This window comes from Rhopilema esculentum, chromosome 20, assembly GCF_057945365.1.
Source record: "Rhopilema esculentum isolate cy_ngs chromosome 20, ASM5794536v1, whole genome shotgun sequence".
Classification (NCBI taxonomy): domain Eukaryota; kingdom Metazoa; phylum Cnidaria; class Scyphozoa; order Rhizostomeae; family Rhizostomatidae; genus Rhopilema; species Rhopilema esculentum.
The window spans coordinates 3912311-3934172 of NC_142834.1; the positions used below are offsets into that span (position 1 = coordinate 3912311).

At 35.8% G+C, this 21862-nt stretch overlaps 1 long non-coding RNA gene across 1 annotated transcript in view; it reads right to left on the bottom strand.

Annotated features, from left to right (window-relative positions):
* Positions 1-2206: 2206 nt before the first annotated feature.
* The window catches only part of LOC148957827 (uncharacterized), a 50305-nt gene continuing 30649 nt past the window's right edge, over positions 2207-21862 (bottom strand). Inside the window, exon 3 of the long non-coding RNA XR_016145118.1 lies at positions 2207-2493. This is a non-coding gene — a long non-coding RNA (uncharacterized LOC148957827). The remainder of the gene's footprint in view (positions 2494-21862) is intronic.

A 21862-nucleotide genomic window follows, 5' to 3' on the forward strand; every position in this document is an offset into this window, starting at 1 on the left:
AGGCTTGTGATACCCCGAGTTTCTAAAGACTTGGGTTTTTAGCGATTTACACAAAAAGTATCACAGTTACAAGTTTTTGAGCGCATCCATGAGATGGACCGTTTGATGCTCGATTTTGTGAGCCGTTTCCCGTAATTTTAGGACCTTTCTTTGCCGAGTTATTGAGGATCTAATGATTAGAACAAAAGAAATGGAAATTCCCAAAGAACTGTGAAAATCAGACAGTTTTGAGAGTTTCTTGACCGAACAATCCGATCGGGCGACGGGCGGCTAGCAACATTGAGGCAAATGTATCGAAACTTTAAAAAATCATGAAATGCAACTTTAAATGCATTTAAATCGAATCCAGGAAGCTCTTTTCACCGTTCACAGACTTTTCCTGTTTTTAAATTCCAATTAAACATCGTTTTACGTTTCCTTTTGTCGAATGGGATCGATTTTTGCAAAGTTATTCGACTTTTTCTTGGCTGAGAGCAAGGGGGATTCAGGTTTACATAAAGGCGTTCAGAAAAAACAGTAGGCTTCTGATTTCCCAAGTTTCTAAAGACTTGGGTTTTTAGCGATTTAAACAAAAAGTATCACAGTTACAAGTTTTTTAGTGCATCCATGAGATGGACCGTTTGATGCTCGATTTTGTGAGCCGTTTCCCCTAATTTTAGGACCTGTCTTTGCCGAGTTATTGAGGATCTAATGATTAGAACAAAAGAAATGGAAATTCCCAAAGAACTGTGAAAATCAGACAGTTTTGAGAGTTTCTTGACCGAACAAGCCGATCGGGCGACGGGCGGCTAGCAACATTGGGGCAAATGTATCGAAACTTTCAAAAATCATGAAATGCAACTTTAAATGCACTTAAATCGAATCAAGGAAGCTCTTTTACCCGTTCACAGACTTTTCCTGTTTTTAAATTCCAATTAAACACCATTTTTAAAGAAAAAGTTTTGACCGCCGCCGCAGTTACCGGTTTGAGCTTGATCGGTCGCTGCGATGCAAATTTGAGAAAATTTGAAAAGTGCACTTTTCGGAAAAATCGAGTTAATTCAGTAACGCAAGCTTCAAACAAGACGAGCAATAGCTCAAAAAATCGAGCAAAAAATCAGCGATATTTTGAACCCCTCGCAGAATTTTTATCGGCTGTTTTCGATTTTTAAACTGCAAAAAACCGTTTTTTGCGTGTTTTAATCACTAAATCCTCAATAACTCAGCATAAACAGGTCCCAAAATTACGGGAAATAGCTCAAAAAATCGAGCATCGAACGGCCCATCTCATGAATGCACCTAAAAACTTGTAACTGTGATACTTTTTGTGTAAATCGCTAAAAACCCAAGTCTTCAGAAACTCGGGGAATCACAAGCCTATTGTTTTTTCTGAACGCCTTTATGTAAACCTGAATCCCCCTTGCTCTCAGCCAAGAAAAAGTCAAATAACTTTGCTTAAATCGGTCCTATTCGACAAAACGAAATACCACAAGGACGGCCGCAACCTCCCGCACCTAATGGTGGAAACTAAAATTTGATACTGTTTATGGTTTCGCCAATAATGCAACTTCTAGCTGAAACACTGGCCATTCAATTTCAGACAAAAGCCTCTCTTTGTGAAAACACTAAGAGGTGAGGGCCGGGCCGGCTGGAATATCAAATATCTTTTGAACGCAAAACAGGAAAAAGACACAGAAAATAAGCAATATTTATCTCAATCCATGCTACCATTCCACAAAAGGACGTTTACTTTAACCTTTTGGATGAGCGAGTAAAAATTATCTTTCCTAAAAACCAACAATTCAAAAGATTCTCACTTCAAACAAAAGAAATTCAATAGACGATTTCTAAAGCTTCATCTCAAAATACTCTCTTAATTTGTTGAGGGTGGCAATTGACAAGGCCGAACCTAAAAGGAGAACATAAACAATGTATCAATGATGGGGAATGCTCTCGACGTAGATGGGCATTTGAACACCGCTCGAAAAGGAGTGTATCGGAGAGTCTGAGGGGGCAAGTTGCTAAGTAGTGTCAGATTATACATTTACTAAGGATTCAGGGCTGGGTTAGGAAAGGGGCTCAATTTTGCATTGACCTATGATTCTCGCGATCGAAGTGATTGTTTATCGTTAACTTTGGGACTCCTTTACATATTTTCCGACAATAGATGGCTCCAAACAGCAGCTTTCTATTCAGAGTTACCCTTACCCTACTTAATTTTCGGCGTTTAGGCGGCACAAAAGCTTCAATGGCAAGTGCCTTTACAAAGGCGAATGTGAGAAATCAAGTTTACATGCCATGGGGAAAGAAATTTCCGGCAACACGTTTCTATGCATAGAAAATCTTTAAAATTTAAAAATATAAACAAACTAGGAAAAAGTGTCTGTATTGGGTTTCTATGTGGAGATTTGGTTCATTCCCTAAACCTTTTCTTCACTTGCGTTTGCCTCTTTGCTACTGATGCATCGACATCATCTTCTGTTGCGGCGTCCACTGGGTGTCTGCGGCATTCACCTAAAAATTTAATGAAAATGTCACTTTTGGCTGAAATGTCTTATCTTTTTGAATTGACAGATACACAGAGAGGTGACGACTGACGTCGTACATGGTTATAAAGAGTGACTGTGCTGCTGGTTTCTTTGAGATGCTTGCCCCTTACGGCATTCCATTGCTGAGATTTAACGAAGACAATTCTAAGAGGAGCAAAACAGAATCAATCCTGGAAAATTTTCAGCCATAAAAAGAGATTGGTTCACATACAAATCTGCTCACGAAGGAATTTGTTTTTGAAGAAGGAAATCCTCTTACGAATTTAGGTTACGGCAGCTGAATCCCCTTCAAAGGCGACCCTTTAAACACATACTTCTACCATTAAATATTCAACCTTCCTGAATATTTAATTTTATTGAACTTCTTCCTGAATTTGATGTTATAAAGATCATAGTTTGTTTTTAAACAGCGAGGGTTGCAGAGACTGCTCGCTTTTTTTGTGTCGTTAGCAAAAAGAAGTTCGCAAACTCATTCAAAGCTATTCATAAGCAAAGTTGGCAACTTCAATAAAGAGCTTAGAAGTCGTTTGAAAGTCTTTCTAATGATATCTCAATGGTCTTTCTGTTATTAAAGGTTTATTTGATGCATAAGTTTTGATGTAGCATTTGAAAACTGTGTCGGGAATTGAGCTCTTTGGTGGATCGAAAATGAACTAAAAGGAGTATTGGCGCGTGATTGGCTATTTGGTTTCGCCTCTCTAGTGATTTTCGATCCAAAACGTTGTTTTCGGTTTTCTGTGCAGTCTTGATATTAGCCATTGTCATTTGATCATTTTCATTGGTTGTATTTATAATTATTTGACCTTGATCATTGATAATTTTGCAAAAAATCATCATTAGTGACAAGTTGCGATTTCCTGCCTGTACAACAGTTTTCTGATGCCTGAGATCGAGGGGCGATTCACTCTTGCAAATAGCGTACGAGATTTTGCCTAAAACAAAAGGATTTCTAGAGATTTTCAGATAAAAAATAGGATTTTCACAAAAGGTGTACGAGATTTTCTTAGAGTGATTTGTCCCTCGGTTGAGATAATAATTTATCAATGACTTGTACGGCATTCAAGTTGTATCTGTATACCCCAGAGGCATCAATTTTGTTGCGTTCTTGTGCAATCTCCCGACCCCATTATTCTGTGGATATACCTTTGTTTGAAGGTGGTCAGCAGGGGGCAGCCTCAGTGAAATGGAACAAATAAATATTTGAAGTTTCAAGATAAAAATTTCGCGTTAAGGGGTGCTTTTCTTATTACACAAAAGGGGACATGCTTGAGAATATGGAATATTCTCTAGGAGCGTTTAATAACCCACCCAGAAAGGCTTATATTATGGTGACAAAAAAACATGCATTTCTTGCATCCATTTGATACCAAAGGTTTTGGTTTTTTTTCCTACGTGAACAGAGACAGGCGGAAATGTCATCCTTTTGGGGTTTAAGGAGATTGCACGCCGTCCTGGATACTGCCAAGGTGCAAATTTATCTCTTTATAAAAATGCTGATAATAATACGTTGTAAAAAACAAGCAAAAATACAGCATAATTTACTGAGGGTAGGAGAAAATGTTTATGTGCTATACAAAAACATAATTTTCTGAAATTTTAATCCTCAAAAACAGCATGAAATATTGAATGAAATCAGCCCTATGGAAAAGGGAAAGGGAAAATGAATAGGAAATAATCAATATTCAATATAGAATCTTCGAATTGAAGTTGGCCCAAGATGGCCCAGGATGGCTAAATAAACGCACCTGTAAACGCATTAGCTAGCTACATAAACGCACCTGCTTGCTTTGTAAACGCATTAGCTAGCTAAATAAACGCCCCATTTCGTCCTGTAAACGCATTAGCTAGCTACATAAACGCACCTGCTTCCTTTGTAAACGCATAAGCTAACTAAATAAACGCCCCATTTCGTCCTGTAAACGCGTTAGCTAGCTACATAAACGCACCTGCTTGCTTTGTAAACGCATTAGCTAGCTAAATAAACGCCCCATTTCGTCCTGTAAACGCATGAGCTAGCAAAATAAACGCACCTGCTTGCTTTGTAAACGTATTAGCTAGCTAAATAAACGCCCCATTTCGTCCCGTAAACGCATTAGCTAGCTACATAAACGCACCTGCTTGCTTTGTAAACGTATTAGCTAGCTAAATAAACGCCCCATTTCGTCCTGTAAACGCATTACCTAGCTACATAAACGCACCTGCTTGCTTTGTAAACGCATTAGCTAGCTAAATAAACGCCCCATTTCGTCCTGTAAACGCATGAGCTGGCTACATAAACGCACCTTCTTGCTTTGTAAACGCATTAGCTAGCTAAATAAACGCCCCATTTCGTCCTGTAAACGCATGAGCTGGCTACATAAACGCACCTGCTTGCTTTGTTAACGTATTAGCTAGCTAAATAAACGCCCCATTTCGTCCCGTAAACGCATTAACTAGCTACATAAACGCACCTGCTTGCTTTGTAAACGCATTAGCTAGCTAAATAAACGCCCCATTTCGTCCTGTAAACGCGTTAGCTAGCTACATAAACGCACTTGCTTGCTTTGTAAACGTATTAGCTAGCTAAATAAACGCCCCATTTCGTCCTGTAAACGCATGAGCTAGCAACATAAATGCACCTGCTTGCTTTGTAAACGTATTAGCTAGCTAAATAAACGCCCCATTTCGTCCTGTAAACGCATTAGCTAGCTACATAAACGCACCTGCTTGCTTTGTAAACGTATTAGCTAGCTAAATAAACGCCCCATTTCGTCCTGTAAATGCATTAGCTAGCTACATAAACGCACCTGCTTGCCTTGTAAACGTATTAGCTAGCTAAATAAACGCCCCATTTCGTCCTGTAAACGCATGAGCTAGCAACATAAATGCACCTGCTTGCTTTGTAAACGTATTAGCTAGCTAAATAAACGCCCCATTTCGTCCTGTAAACGCATGAGCTGGCTACATAAACGCACCTGTTTGCTTTGTAAACGCATTAGCTAGCTAAATAAACGCCCCATTTCGTCCTGTAAACGCGTTAGCTAGCTACATAAACGCACCTGCTTGCCTTGTAAACGTATTAGCTAGCTAAATAAACGCCCCATTTCGTCCTGTAAATGCATTAGCTAGCTACATAAATGCACCTGCTTGCTTTGTAAACGTATTAGCTAGCTAAATAAACGCCCCATTTCGTCCTGTAAACGCATGAGCTGGCTACATAAACGCACCTGTTTGCTTTGTAAACGCATTAGCTAGCTAAATAAACGCCCCATTTCGTCATGTAAACGCATTAGCTAGCTACATAAACGCACCTGCTTGCCTTGTAAACGTATTAGCTAGCTAAATAAACGCCCCATTTCGTCCTGTAAATGCATTAGCTAGCTACATAAATGCACCTGCTTGCCTTGTAAACGTATTAGCTAGCTAAATAAACGCCCCATTTCGTCCTGTAAACGCATGAGCTGGCTACATAAACGCACCTGTTTGCTTTGTAAACGCATTAGCTAGCTAAATAAACGCCCCATTTCGTCCTGTAAACGCATGAGCTAGCAACATAAATGCACCTGCTTGCTTTGTAAACGTAATAGCTAGCTAAATAAACGCCCCATTTCGTCCTGTAAACGCATGAGCTGGCTACATAAACGCACCTGTTTGCTTTGTAAACGCATTAGCTAGCTAAATAAACGCCCCATTTCGTCCTGTAAACGCATGAGCTGGCTACATAAACGCACCTGCTTCCTTTGTAAACGCATAAGCTAACTAAATAAACGCCCCATTTCGTCCTGTAAACGCGTTAGCTAGCTACATAAACGCACCTGCTTGCCTTGTAAACGTATTAGCTAGCTAAATAAACGCCCCATTTCGTCCTGTAAATGCATTAGCTAGCTACATAAATGCACCTGCTTGCCTTGTAAACGTATTAGCTAGCTAAATAAACGCCCCATTTCGTCCTGTAAACGCATTAGCTAGCTACATAAACGCACCTGCTTCCTTTGTAAACGCATAAGCTAACTAAATAAACGCCCCATTTCGTCCTGTAAATGCAATAGCTAGCTTCATAAATGCACCTGCTTGCTTTGTAAACGCATTAGCTAGCTAAATAAGTAGTATTCTTACATTTACTATTTTCACCATCAAAACTTGATAAATTTTCCAACATATTCCAGTTTAAAAGTCATCTTTTAGCTTTTATGAAACTTGCTATGGCCACTTGTATTTTGGCTCGATAGAATATTTTGCTGCGGTGCCGCCATTTCTGTTTCAGCCTGTGCAATACTTTTGCTCACTAAGTGTACATAAGCACGAAAAACCGTTATTGTGTAGACAAAGGGAGTTCATTTTTACCTCAGGACTCCATTGGTAACATTCTCAATAGGGAAGTGGCACTGATTGGGCAACCTCAACAGACATGTGCTCGCGTTTCTGATTGGCCTATTTCGATCCACAATTGGGTGTATATATTTCCTAGCGCAGAGTTTTCGATCTATGTTCTGACGTTTTATACTCTAATAAGTGTCAAATTAAAAGCAAACAAGTATAATCAAACATTTGCGTTTTGAAAATCCATTTTTAAGTTTTGTACCACCAAAAGATTGTTAGTTTACATCCACTGACGGACTGGCAGGGAAACACGATTGCAATCGCACAGTGTCTTCGTTTCTAGGGTTTGGTCTTTTTCCATATCTTTCAGTTTCTATTTATAACTAATGCGAGCTAAGTTCAAATTCAGTTTAAATCTAAAACAAGGCGCAAGTGTTTTCAAACTTTAAGGTCCTTTAAAAAATGAATATGTATGTGGCTTTTTAATGTTTCTAGTATTACTTTAATGGTTTCCATAAGTTTGAACACGAATCTGTCAATGCTTTCTGTCAAATATATGTAGTAACCACATTGCAGATGAGTTTCATTGTACAATGATCCGTCCTCTGTATGGTATGAAATAATGCAAGCTATTTAAGTTGCTGACTTCAAAAGACAAATTTCTTTTCCATACGTGTCAAGAAAGACAATTAATTACATAAGTTCTAGCAAATTATAATTTATTGTAAAATTTTAGTTTATCGTATTACACTCATTTGTATTGGATTGCTTCTCGTCGTTTATGCTGTTCCTATAGCTCTAGCTCTTGACTTCCTCAGTAACATTCCACGTTCATTTGAATTGTGTGGGCATAGTAATACTCTTTGTGAACAATTAATACTATCAATGTAAGTTGACAAAAAAGATAAAAAGCTCCTTTCTTAGTTTGAATATAACGACAGTCCCTTCTTAAAGTTTTCATAGACAATTGCATGCTAAGATGAATTTCAAATGTCAAAGAAAGATGTGACTTTGCCCATTTTTATAAAGATTTCCTACCAAAAGTGTAAAAAACAGGGACAATAAAGCTTCTCAAACGAGACACGATGGAGAGTCATCGACTTTAGCAGTATGGGGTGAAAATTTTCTTATATTAAACAAAGGACTGAAACATCCCGGATAAATGTGGCAGAAAAAAATTGCTATCTTTCAATGGAGAAACATCAGCAAAAAACATAAACTATGTCTATTACAAAGTAAGAGTTTAATCAGAATAATTGAAATTCCAAAGAAAAGCTTCCTAAAGCAACTTAGCAATAAAAAATGACAAGCAATGAAATAGAGAGAAAGAAGGATTTTTGGGAAATTCAAAAGCAAAGCTTCCTACAGCAACTTGGCAATAAAAAATGACAAGCAATGAAATAAAGAGAACAGAGGATTTTTGGGAAATTCAAAAGCAAAGCTCCCTTCAGCCACTTAGCTATAAAAAATGACAGGCAATGAAATAAAGAGAGCTAAGGATTTTAGGGAAATTCTAAAAAATAGCTACCTACAGCAAGTTAGCAAAAAAAATTGACAGGCAAATGACTAAAGAAAGCGAAGGATTCTCGGGAAATTCAGAAGCATAGCTACTTACAGTAAAGAAAGCAATAAAAAATGACAGGCAATGAAATAAATATAATCAAGGACTTGAATGAAAATCTAAAGCATAGCTCCCTACAGCAACTTAGCATTAAAAATAGACAGGCAATGAAATAAAGAAAGTGAAGGATTTTATAGAAATTGTGAAGCGTAGCTCCCTACAGCAAATTAGCAATAAAAATTGACAGTCAATAAAATAAAGAGAGCGAAGGATTCTAGGGAAATTCTGAAGCATAGCTCCCTACAGCAAGTTAGCAATAAAAATTGACAGACAATTGAAAAAAGAAAGCGAAGGATATTTAGAAAATTCTGAAACATAGCTCCCTACAGCAACGATGCAAGAAAAATGACAGGCAATATAATAAAGAGAACGAAGGATTTTAGGAAAATTCTAAAGCATAGCTCCCTACAGCAACGAAACAATAGAAAATGACAGACAATGAAATAAAGAGAACGAAGAATTTTAGGAAAATTTTAAAGCATAGCTCCCTACAGCAACGAAGCAATAAAGAGTGACAGGCAATGAAATAAAGAGAGCCAAAGATTTTAGGAAATGTCTAAAGCATAGCTCCTTAAAGCAAACTTAGCATTAAAAAAACAAAGGCAATGAAATGAAGATAACGAAGGATTTTAGGGAAAATCTAAAACATAGCTCCCTACAGCAACGAAGCACTTAAAAATAACAGGCAACGAAATAAAGAGAGCCAAGGATTTTTAGAAAAGTCTAAAGGAAACCTCCTTATAGTAACGAAGCAATAACAAGAAGACAGGCAATGAAATAAAGGGAACGAAGAATGTTATAAAAATTCTCAAGCAAAACTTAATACAGCAACAAAACAATAAAAAATGACAGGTGAAGAAATAAAGAGAACGAAGGTTTTGTGGGAAATTCCAAAGCAAAGCTCCTTACGGCAACTAAGGATTAAAAATAGAGAGGCAATGAAATTAAGAGAGCGAAGGATTTTAGGGCAATTTTGAAGAATAGCTTCCTACAGCAACTTAGCAATAAAAAATGACATTAAATGAAATAAAGAGAAAGAAAGATTTTAGGGAAATTCTAAAACATAGCTCTCTACAGCAACGAAGCAATAAAAAATGACAGGCAACGAAATAAAGTGAGCCAAGGATTTTAAGAAAAGTCTAAAGGAAAACTCCTTACAGTAACGGAGCAATAAAAAATAGACAGGCAATGAAATAAAGAGAACGAAGGATTTTAGAAAAATTCTAAAGCATAGCTCTATACAGCAACGAAGCAATAAAAAATGACAGACAATGAAATAAAGAGAGTGAAGGATTTTAGGGAAAATCTGAAGCATAGCTACCTACAGCAATGAAGCAATAAAAATGACAGGCAATGAAATAAAGAGAACGAAGGATTTTAGGGAAATTCTAAAGAATAGCTCCCTACAGCAACAAAGCAATAGAAAATGACAGGCAATGAAATAAAGAGGGCCAAGGATTTTAGGAAATGTCTAAAGCATAGCTTTTTAAAGCAAACTTAGCATTAAAAAAAGAAAGGCAATGAGTCAAAGAGAACGAAGGATTTTAGGGAACTTCTAAAACATAGCTCCTTACAGCAACGATGCAATAAAAAATGACAGACAATGAAATAAAGAGAACGAAGAATTTTAGGAAAATTCTAAAGCATAGCTTCTTACAGCAACGATACAATAATAAATGACAGGCAATGAAATAAAGAGAACAAAGGATTTTTAAGAAATTTTGAAGCATAGCTCCCTACCGCAACAAAGCAATAAAAATGACAGGCAAAGAAATAAAAAAAGCGAAGGATTTCAAAAAAATTCTGAAGCATAGTTCCCTACAGCAACAAAGCAATAGAAAATGACAGGCAATGAAATAAAGAAAGCGAAGGATTTCAGGGAGATTCTGAAGCATAGCTCCTTACAGCAACGAAACAATAAAAATGAGAGGCAATGAAATAAAGAGAACTAAGGATTTTAGGAAAATTCTAAAGCATAGCTCCCTTGAGCAACGAATTAATAAAAAAATGACGGGCAAGGAAATAAAGAAAGTGAAAGATTTTAAGAAAATTCTAAAGCATAGCTCCCTACAGCAACTTATTTATAAAAAAAAGCAATGAAATAAAGAGAACCAAGGATTTTAGGAAAAGTCTAAAGTAGAGCTCCTTAAAGCAACGAAGCAATAAATAATGACAGGCAATGAAATAAAAAGAACGAAGGATTTTAGGGAGATTCTGAAGCATAGCTCCCTACATTAACGAAGCAATAAAAAATGACAGGCAATGAAAAAAAGATAACGAGGGATTTTAGGAAAATTCTAAACAATAGCTACCTACAGCAACGGAGCAATAAAAAATGATAGACAAAAAAAAAGAAAGCCAAAGATTTTAAGAAAAGTGTAAAGCAAAGCTTCTTACAGCAACGAAGCAATAAAAATGACAGGCAATGAAATAAAGAGAACGAAGGATTTTAGGGAAATTCTAAGGAATAGATCCCTACAGCAACAAAGCAATAGAAAATGACAGGCAATGAAACAAAGAGGGGCAAGGATTTTAAGAAAAGTCTAAAGCATAGCTTCTTACAGCAACGAAGCAATAAAAATGACAGGCAATGAAATAAAGAGAACAAAGGATTTTAGGAAACTTCTAAAAAATAGCTTCCTACAGCAACGATGCAATAAAAAATGACAGACAATGAAATAAAGAGAACGAAAGATTTTAGGAAAATTCTAAAGCAAAGCTCCCTACAGCAACGAAGCAATAAAAATGACAGGCAATGAAATAACGAGATCCAAGGATTTTGAGAAAATTCTTACAGCAACAAATAAATAAAAAATGGAAAGCAATGAAATATAGAGAGCGAAGGATTTTTAAGAATATTTGAAGCATAGCTCCCTACAGCAACGAAGCAATAAAAAATGACAGGCAATAAAATAAAGAGAGCCAAGGAATTTAGGAAAAGTCTAAAGCAAAGTTCCTTACACCAACGAAAAAATAAAAAATGACAGGCAATGAAATATAGAGAGAGAAGGATTTTAGGGAATGTCTAAAACAAAGCTCCCTACAGCATCTTAGCAATAAAAATTGAAAGGGCAATTAAATGAAGAAAGTGAAGGATTTTAAGAAAATTCAGAAGCATAGCTCCCTACAGCAATTTAGCAATAAAAAATGACAAGTAATGAAAATAAGAGAACCAAGGATTTTTGAGAAATTTCAAAGCCAAGCTCCCTACAGCAACTTGGCAAAAAAAATTCACAGGCAATGAAATAAAGAGAGTGAAGTATTTTAGGGAAATTCTGAAACATAGCTCCCTACAGCAACGAAACAATAAAAAATGACAGGTAACGAAATAAAGAGAACGAAGGATTTTTGGGAAATTCTGAAAAATAGATCCCTACAGCAAACTTACCAAAAAAAATGACAGGCAATGAAATAAAGAGAGGCAAGGATTTTGGGGAAATTCTAAAGCATTGCTCCCTACAGCAACAAAGCAATAAAAAATGACAGGCAATGAAATAAAGACAGCGAAGGATTTTAGGGAGATTCTGAAGCATAGCTCCCTACAGCAACAAAGCACCAAAAAATGACAGGCAATAAAAAAAAGAGAGCCAAGGACTTTAGGAAAAGTCTAAAGCAAAGCTCCTTACAGAAGCGAAGCAATAAAAAATGACAGGCAATGAAATAAAGAGAGCGAAGGATTTTAGGGAAATTATAAAGCATAGCTCCAATCAGCAAAGAAACAATAAAAAATGACAGTTAACGAAAGAAAGAGAACGATGGATTTTTGGGGAAATTCCAAAGCAAAGATCCTTACAGCATTATAGCAATAAAAAATGACAGTCACTCAAATAAAGAGATCCATGGATTTTAAAAAAATTCTAAAGCAAAGCTCCCTACAGCAACGAAGCAATAAAAAATGACAGGCAATGAAATAAAGACAGCGAAGGATTTTAGGGAGATTCTGAAGCATAGCTCCCTACAGCAACAAAGCACCAAAAAATGACAGGCAATAAAAAAAAGAGAGCCAAGGATTTTAGAAAAAGTCTAAAGCAAAGCTCCTTACAGAAACGAAGCAATAAAAAATGACAGGCAATGAAACAAAGAGAGCAAAGGATTTTAGGGAAATTATAAAGCATAGCTCCCATCAGGAAAGAAACAATAAAAAATGACAGTTAACGAAAGAAAGAGAACGAAGGATTTTTGGGAAATTCCAAAGAAAAGATCCTTACAGCATTATAGCAATAAAAAATGACAGTCACTCAAATAAAGAGATCCATGGATTTTAAGAAAATTCTAAAGCATAGCTCCCTACAGCAACGAAGCAATAAAAAATGACAGGCAATGAAATAAAGACAGCGAAGGATTTTAGGGAGATTCTGAAGCATAGCTCCCTACAGCAACAAAGCACCAAAAAATGACAGGCAATAAAAAAAAGAGAGCCAAGGATTTTAGAAAAAGTCTAAAGCAAAGCTCCTTACAGAAACGAAGCAATAAAAAATGACAGGCAATGAAACAAAGAGAGCGAAGGATTTTAGGGAAATTATAAAGCATAGCTCCCATCAGCAAAGAAACAATAAAAAAATGACAGTTAACGAAAGAAAGAGAACGAAGGATTTTTGGGAAATTCCAAAGAAAAGATCCTTACAGCATTATAGCAATAAAAAATGACAGTCACTCAAATAAAGAGATCCATGGATTTTAAGAAAATTCTAATGCATAGCTCCCTACAGCAACGAAACAACAAAAAATGACCGGTAACGAAATAAAGAGAACGAAGGATTTTTGGGAAATTCCAAAACAAAGATCCTTACAGCATTATAGCAATAAAAAATGACAGTCACTCAATTAAAGAGATCCATGGATTTTAAGGAAATTCTAAAACACAGCTCCCTACAGCAAACTTAGCATGAAAAAATGACAAGCAATGAAAAAAAGAGAGTGAAGTGTTTTAGGGAAAATCTAAAACATAGCCCCCTACAGCAACTTACCAAAAAAAATGACAGGCAATGAAATAAAGAGAGGCAAGGATTTTGGGGAAATTCTAAAGCATTGCTCCCTACAGCAAAAAAGCAATAAAAAATGACAGGCAATGAAATAAAGACAGCGAAGGATTTTAGGGAGATTCTGAAGCATAGCTCCCTACAGCAACAAAGCACCAAAAAATGACAGGCAATAAAAAAAGAGAGCCAAGGATTTTAGGAAAAGTCTAAAGCAAAGCTCCTTACAGAAACGAAGCAATAAAAAATGACAGGAAATGAAATAAAGAGAGCGAAGGATTTTAGGGAAATTATAAAGCATAGCTCCCATCAGCAAAGAAACAATAAAAAATGACAGTTAACGAAAGAAAGAGAACGAAGGATTTTTGGGAAATTCCAAAGCAATGATCCTTACAGCATTATAGCAATATAAATGACAGTCACTTAATTAAAGAGATCCATGGATTTTAAGGAAATTCTAAAACACAGCTCCCTACGGAAACGAAGCAATAAAAAATGACAGGCAATGAAATAAAGAAAACGAAGGATTTTAATGAAAATCTAAAGCATAGCTCCCTACAGCAACTTAGCAATAAATCCGACAGACAATTAATTAAAGAGAGCGAAAGATTCTAGGGAAATTCTAAAACATAGCTCTCTACAGCAAGTTAGCGATAAAAAAAGGCAGTTAATGAAATAAAGAGAGGCAAGGATTTTGGGGAAATTCTAAAACATTGCTCCCTACAGCAACAAAGCAATAAAAAATGACAGGCAATGAAATAAAGACAGCGAAGGATTTTAGGGAGATTCTGAAGCATAGCTCCCTACAGCAACAAAGCACCAAAAAAAGGCAGGCAATTAATTAAAGAGAGCGAAAGATTCTAGGGAAATTCTAAAACATAGCTCCCTACAGCAAGTTAGCGATAAAAAAGGCAGTCAATGAAAAAAGAGAGCGAAGGATTTTAGGGAAATTCTGAAACATAGCTCCCTACAGCAACGAAGCAATAAAAAATGACAGGCAATGAAATAAGGAGAGTGAAGTATTTTAGGGAAATTCTGAAACATAGCTCCCTACAGCAACGAAACAATAAAAAATGACAGGTAACGAAATAAAGAGAATGAAGGATTTTTGAAAAATTCCAAAGCAAAGATCCTTACAGCATTATAGCAATAAAAAATTACAGTCACTCAAATAAAGAGATCCATGGATTTTAAGCAAATTCTAAAGCATAGCTCGCTACAGCAATGAAGCAATAAAAAATGACAGGCAATGAAAAAAAGAGAGTGAAGTGTTTTAGGGAAAATCTAAAACAAAGCCCCCTACAGCAACTTACCAAAAAAAATGACAGGCAATGAAATAAAGAAAGGCGAGGATTTTGGGGAAATTCTAAAGCATTGCTCCTTACAGCAACAAAGCAATAAAAAATGACAGGCAATGAAATAAAGACAGCGAAGGATTTTAGGGAGATTCAAAAGCATAGCTCCCTACAGCAACGAAGCACGAAAATATTACAGGTAATAAAAAAAGAGAGCCAAGGATTTTAGGAAAAGTCTAAAGCAAAGCTCCTTACAGCAACGAAACAATGAAAAATGACAGGCAATGAAATAAAAAGAACGAAGGATTTTTGGGAGATTCTGAAGCATAGCTCCCTACAGCAACGAAGCAATAAAAAATGACAGGCAATAAAATAAAGAGAGCCAAGGAATTTAGGAAAAGTCTAAAGCAAAGTTCCTTACACCAACGAAACAATAAAAAATGACAGGCAATGAAATATAGAGAGAGAAGGATTTTAGGGAATGTCTAAAACAAAGCTCCCTACAGCATCTTAGCAATAAAAATTGAAAGGGCAATTAAATGAAGAAAGTGAAGGATTTTAAGAAAATTCAGAAGCATAGCTCCCTACAGCAATTTAGCAATAAAAATGACAAGTAATGAAAAAAAGAGAACCAAGGATTTTTGAGAAATTTCAAAGCCAAGCTCCCTACAGCAACTTGGCAAAAAAAATTCACAGGCAATGAAATAAAGAGAGTGAAGTATTTTAGGGAAATTCTGAAACATAGCCCCTTACAGCAACTTACCAAAAAAAATGACAGGCAATGAAATAAAGAGAGTGAAGTATTTTAGGGAAATTCTGAAGTATAGCTCCCATCAGCAAAGAAACAATAAAAAATGACAGTTAACGAAAGAAAGAGAACGAAGGATTTTTAGGAAATTCCAAAGAAAAGATCCTTACAGCATTATAGCAATAAAAAATGACAGTCACTCAAATAAAGAGATCCATGGATTTTAAGAAAATTCTAATGCATAGCTCCCTACAGCAACGAAACAACAAAAAATGACCGGTAACGAAATAAAGAGAACGAAGGATTTTTGGGAAATTCCAAAACAAAGATCCTTACAGCATTATAGCAATAAAAAATGACAGTCACTCAAATAAAGAGATCCATGGATTTTAAAGAAATTCTAAAGCATAGCTCCCTACAGCAACGAAGCAGTAAAAAATGACAGGCAATGAAAAAAAAAGTGAAGTATTTAAGGGAAAATTTAAAACATAGCCCTCTACAGCAACTTACCAAAAAAAATGACAGGCAATGAAATAAAGAGAGGCAAGGATTTTAGGGAAATTCTAAAGCATTGCTCCCTACAGCAACAAAGCAATAATAAATAACAGGCAATGAAATAAAGACAGCGAAGGATTTTAGGGAGATTCTGAAGCATAGCTCCCTACAGCAACAAAGCACCAAAAAATGACAGTCACTCAAATAAAGAGATCCATGGATTTTAAGAAAATTCTAAAGCATAGCTCCCTACAGCAACGAAGCAATAAAAAATGACAGGCAATGAAATAAAGACAGCGAAGGATTTTAGGGAGATTCTGAAGCATAGCTCCCTACAGCAACAAAGCACCAAAAAATGACAGGCAATAAAAAAAAGAGAGCCAAGGATTTTAGAAAAAGTCTAAAGCAAAGCTCCTTACAGAAACGAAGCAATAAAAAATGACAGGCAATGAAACAAAGAGAGCGAAGGATTTTAGGGAAATTATAAAGCATAGCTCCCATCAGCAAAGAAACAATAAAAAATGACAGTTAACGAAAGAAAGAGAACGAAGGATTTTTGGGAAATTCCAAAGAAAAAATCCTTACAGCATTATAGCAATAAAAAATGACAGTCACTCAAATAAAGAGATCCATGGATTTTAAGAAAATTCTAATGCATAGCTCCCTACAGCAACGAAACAACAAAAAATGACCGGTAACGAAATAAAGAGAACGAAGGATTTTTGGGAAATTCCAAAACAAAGATCCTTACAGCATTATAGCAATAAAAAATGACAGTCACTCAATTAAAGAGATCCATGGATTTTAAGGAAATTCTAAAACACAGCTCCCTACAGCAAACTTAGCATGAAAAAATGACAAGCAATGAAAAAAAGAGAGTGAAGTGTTTTAGGGAAAATCTAAAACATAGCCCCCTACAGCAACTTACCAAAAAAAATGACAGGCAATGAAATAAAGAGAGGCAAGGATTTTGGGGAAATTCTAAAGCATTGCTCCCTACAGCAAAAAAGCAATAAAAAATGACAGGCAATGAAATAAAGACAGCGAAGGATTTTAGGGAGATTCTGAAGCATAGCTCCCTACAGCAACAAAGCACCAAAAAATGACAGGCAATAAAAAAAGAGAGCCAAGGATTTTAGGAAAAGTCTAAAGCAAAGCTCCTTACAGAAACGAAGCAATAAAAAATGACAGGAAATGAAATAAAGAGAGCGAAGGATTTTAGGGAAATTATAAAGCATAGCTCCCATCAGCAAAGAAGCAATAAAAAATGACAGTTAACGAAAGAAAGAGAACGAAGGATTTTTGGGAAATTCCAAAGCAATGATCCTTACAGCATTATAGCAATAAAAAATGACAGTCACTTAATTAAAGAGATCCATGGATTTTAAGGAAATTCTAAAACACAGCTCCCTACGGAAACGAAGCAATAAAAAATGACAGGCAATGAAATAAAGAAAACGAAGGATTTTAATGAAAATCTAAAGCATAGCTCCCTACAGCAACTTAGCAATAAATCCGACAGACAATTAATTAAAGAGAGCGAAAGATTCTAGGGAAATTCTAAAACATAGCTCTCTACAGCAAGTTAGCGATAAAAAAAGGCAGTTAATGAAATAAAGAGAGGCAAGGATTTTGGGGAAATTCTAAAACATTGCTCCCTACAGCAACAAAGCAATAAAAAATGACAGGCAATGAAATAAAGACAGCGAAGGATTTTAGGGAGATTCTGAAGCATAGCTCCCTACAGCAACAAAGCACCAAAAAAAGGCAGGCAATTAATTAAAGAGAGCGAAAGATTCTAGGGAAATTCTAAAACATAGCTCCCTACAGCAAGTTAGCGATAAAAAAGGCAGTCAATGAAAAAAGAGAGCGAAGGATTTTAGGGAAATTCTGAAACATAGCTCCCTACAGCAACGAAGCAATAAAAAATGACAGGCAATGAAATAAGGAGAGTGAAGTATTTTAGGGAAATTCTGAAACATAGCTCCCTACAGCAACGAAACAATAAAAAATGACAGGTAACGAAATAAAGAGAATGAAGGATTTTTGAAAAATTCCAAAGCAAAGATCCTTACAGCATTATAGCAATAAAAAATTACAGTCACTCAAATAAAGAGATCCATGGATTTTAAGCAAATTCTAAAGCATAGCTCGCTACAGCAATGAAGCAATAAAAAATGACAGGCAATGAAAAAAAGAGAGTGAAGTGTTTTAGGGAAAATCTAAAACAAAGCCCCCTACAGCAACTTACCAAAAAAAATGACAGGCAATGAAATAAAGAAAGGCGAGGATTTTGGGGAAATTCTAAAGCATTGCTCCTTACAGCAACAAAGCAATAAAAAATGACAGGCAATGAAATAAAGACAGCGAAGGATTTTAGGGAGATTCAAAAGCATAGCTCCCTACAGCAACGAAGCACGAAAATATTACAGGTAATAAAAAAAGAGAGCCAAGGATTTTAGGAAAAGTCTAAAGCAAAGCTCCTTACAGCAACGAAACAATGAAAAATGACAGGCAATGAAATAAAAAGAACGAAGGATTTTTGGGAGATTCTGAAGCATAGCTCCCTACAGCAACGAAGCAATAAAAAATGACAGGCAATAAAATAAAGAGAGCCAAGGAATTTAGGAAAAGTCTAAAGCAAAGTTCCTTACACCAACGAAACAATAAAAAATGACAGGCAATGAAATATAGAGAGAGAAGGATTTTAGGGAATGTCTAAAACAAAGCTCCCTACAGCATCTTAGCAATAAAAATTGAAAGGGCAATTAAATGAAGAAAGTGAAGGATTTTAAGAAAATTCAGAAGCATAGCTCCCTACAGCAATTTAGCAATAAAAAATGACAAGTAATGAAAAAAAGAGAACCAAGGATTTTTGAGAAATTTCAAAGCCAAGCTCCCTACAGCAACTTGGCAAAAAAAATTCACAGGCAATGAAATAAAGAGAGTGAAGTATTTTAGGGAAATTCTGAAACATAGCCCCTTACAGCAACTTACCAAAAAAAATGACAGGCAATGAAATAAAGAGAGTGAAGTATTTTAGGGAAATTCTGAAGTATAGCTCCCATCAGCAAAGAAACAATAAAAAATGACAGTTAACGAAAGAAAGAGAACGAAGGATTTTTGGGAAATTCCAAAGAAAAGATCCTTACAGCATTATAACAATAAAAAATGACAGTCACTCAAATAAAGAGATCCATGGATTTTAAGAAAATTCTAATGCATAGCTCCCTACAGCAACGAAACAACAAAAAATGACCGGTAACGAAATAAAGAGAACGAAGGATTTTTGGGAAATTCCAAAACAAAGATCCTTACAGCATTATAGCAATAAAAAATGACAGTCACTCAAATAAAGAGATCCATGGATTTTAAAGAAATTCTAAAGCATAGCTCCCTACAGCAACGAAGCACCAAAAAACGACAGGCAATAAAAAAAGAGAGCCAAGGATTTTAGGAAAAGTCTAAAGCAAAGCTCCTTACAGCAACGAAAATATAAAAATGACAGGCAATGAAATAAAAAGAACGAGGGATTTTAGGGAGATTCTGAAGCATAGCTCCCTACAGCAACTTAGCAATAAAAAATGACAGGCAATGAAATAAAGAGAGCGAATGATTTTAGGGAGATTTTGAAGCATAGCTCCCTACAGCAATAAAACAATAAAAAATGACAGGCAATGAAATAAAGAAAACGAAGGATTTTAGAGAGATTCTGAAGCGTAGCTCCCTGACGCAACGAAGCAATAAAAAATGACAGGCAATAAAATAAAGAGAGCCGAAAATTTTAGGGAAATTCTGAAACATAACTCCCTACAGCAAACTTAGCATGAAAAAATAACAGGCAATGAAAGAAAGAGAGTGAAGTATTTTAGGGAAAATCTAAAACAAAGCCCCCTACAGCAACTTACCAAAAAAATGACAGGTAATGAAATGAAGAGAGCCAAGAATTCTAGGGAATTTCTAAAGCATAGCTCCCTATAGCAACTTAGCAAAAAAAAGACAGGCAATGAAATAAAGAGAACGAAGGATTTTAGAGAGATTCTGAAGCATAGCTCCCTGACGCAACGAAGCAATAAAAAATGACAGGCAATAAAATAAAGAGAGCCGAAAATTTTAGGGAAATTCTGAAACATAGCTCCCTACAGCAAACTTAGCATGAAAAAATAACAGGCAATGAAAGAAAGAGAGTGAAGTATTTTAAGGAAAATCTAAAACAAAGCCCCCTACAGCAACTTACCAAAAAAAATGACAGGTAATGAAATGAAGAGAGCCAAGATTTCTAGGGAATTTCTAAAGCATAGCTCCCTATAGCAACTTAGCAAAAAAAAGACAGGCAATGAAATAAAGAGAACGAAGGATTTTAATGAAAATCTAAAGCATAGCTCCCTACAGCAACTTAGCAATAAAAACCGACCGACAATTAATTAAAGAGAGCGAAGGATTCTAGGGAAATTCTAAAACATTGCTCCCTTCAGCAACTTAGCGATAAAAAAAGGCAGTCAATGAAATAATGAGAGTGAAAGATTTTAGGGAAATTATAAAGCATAGCTCCAATCAGCAACGAAACAATAAAAAATAACAGGTAACGAAATAAAGAGAACGAAGGATTTTTGGAAAATTCCAAAGCAAAGATCCTTACAGCATTATAGCAATAAAAAATGACAGTCACTCAAATAAAGAGATCCATGGATTTTAAAGAAATTCTAAAGCATAGCTCCCTACAGCAACGAAGCAATAAAAAATAACAGGCAATGAAATAAAGAGTGTGAAGTATTTTAGGGAAATTCTGATAAATAGATCCCTACAGCAAACTTAGCATGAAAAAATGACAGGCAACGAAAAAAAGAGAGTGAAGTGTTTTAGGGAAAATCTAAAACATAGCCCCCTAGAGCAACTTACCAAAAAAAATGACAGGCGATGAAATAAAGAGAGGCAAGGACTTCAGGGAAATTCTAAAGCATTGCTCCCTACAGCAACGAAGCAATAAAAAATGACAGGCAATAAAATAAAGAGAGTCTGGGATTTTAGGAAAAGTCTAAAGCAAAGCTCCTTACAGCAACGAAGCAATAAAAAATGACAGGCAATGAAATAAAAAGAACGAAGGATTTTAGGGAGATTCTGAAGCATAGCTCCCTACAGCAACAAAGCACCAAAAAATGACAGGCAATAAAAAAAAGAGAGCCAAGGATTTTAGGAAAAATCTAAAGCAAAGTTCCTTACAGAAACGAAGCAATAAAAAATGACAGGCAATAAAATAAAAAGAAAGAAGGATTTTAGGGACATTCTGAAGCATAGCTCCCTACAGCAACGAAGCACCAAAAAACGACAGGCGATAAAAAAAGAGAGCCAAGGATTTTAGGAAAAGTCTAATGCAAAGCTCCTTACAGCAACGAAAAATAAAAAATTTACAGGCAATGAAATAAAAAGAACGAGGGATTTTAGGGAGATTCTGAAGCATAGCTCCCTACAGCAACGAAGCAATAAAAAATAACAGGCAATGAAATAAAGAGTGTGAAGTATTTTAGGGAAATTCTGATAAATAGATCCCTACAGCAAACTTAGCATGAAAAAATGACAGGCAACGAAAAAAAGAGAGTGAAGTGTTTTAGGGAAAATCTAAAACATAGCCCCCTAGAGCAACTTACCAAAAAAAATGACAGGCGATGAAATAAAGAGAGGCAAGGACTTCAGGGAAATTCTAAAGCATTGCTCCCTACAGCAACAAAACAATAAAAAATGACAGGCAATGAAATAAAGAAAACGAAGGATTTTAGAGAGATTCTGAAGCTTAGCTCCCTACAGAAACGAAGCAATAAAAAATGACAGGCAATGAAATAAAGAAAACGAAGGATTTTAGAGAGATTCTGAAGAATAGCTCCCTACAGCAACAAAGCACCAAA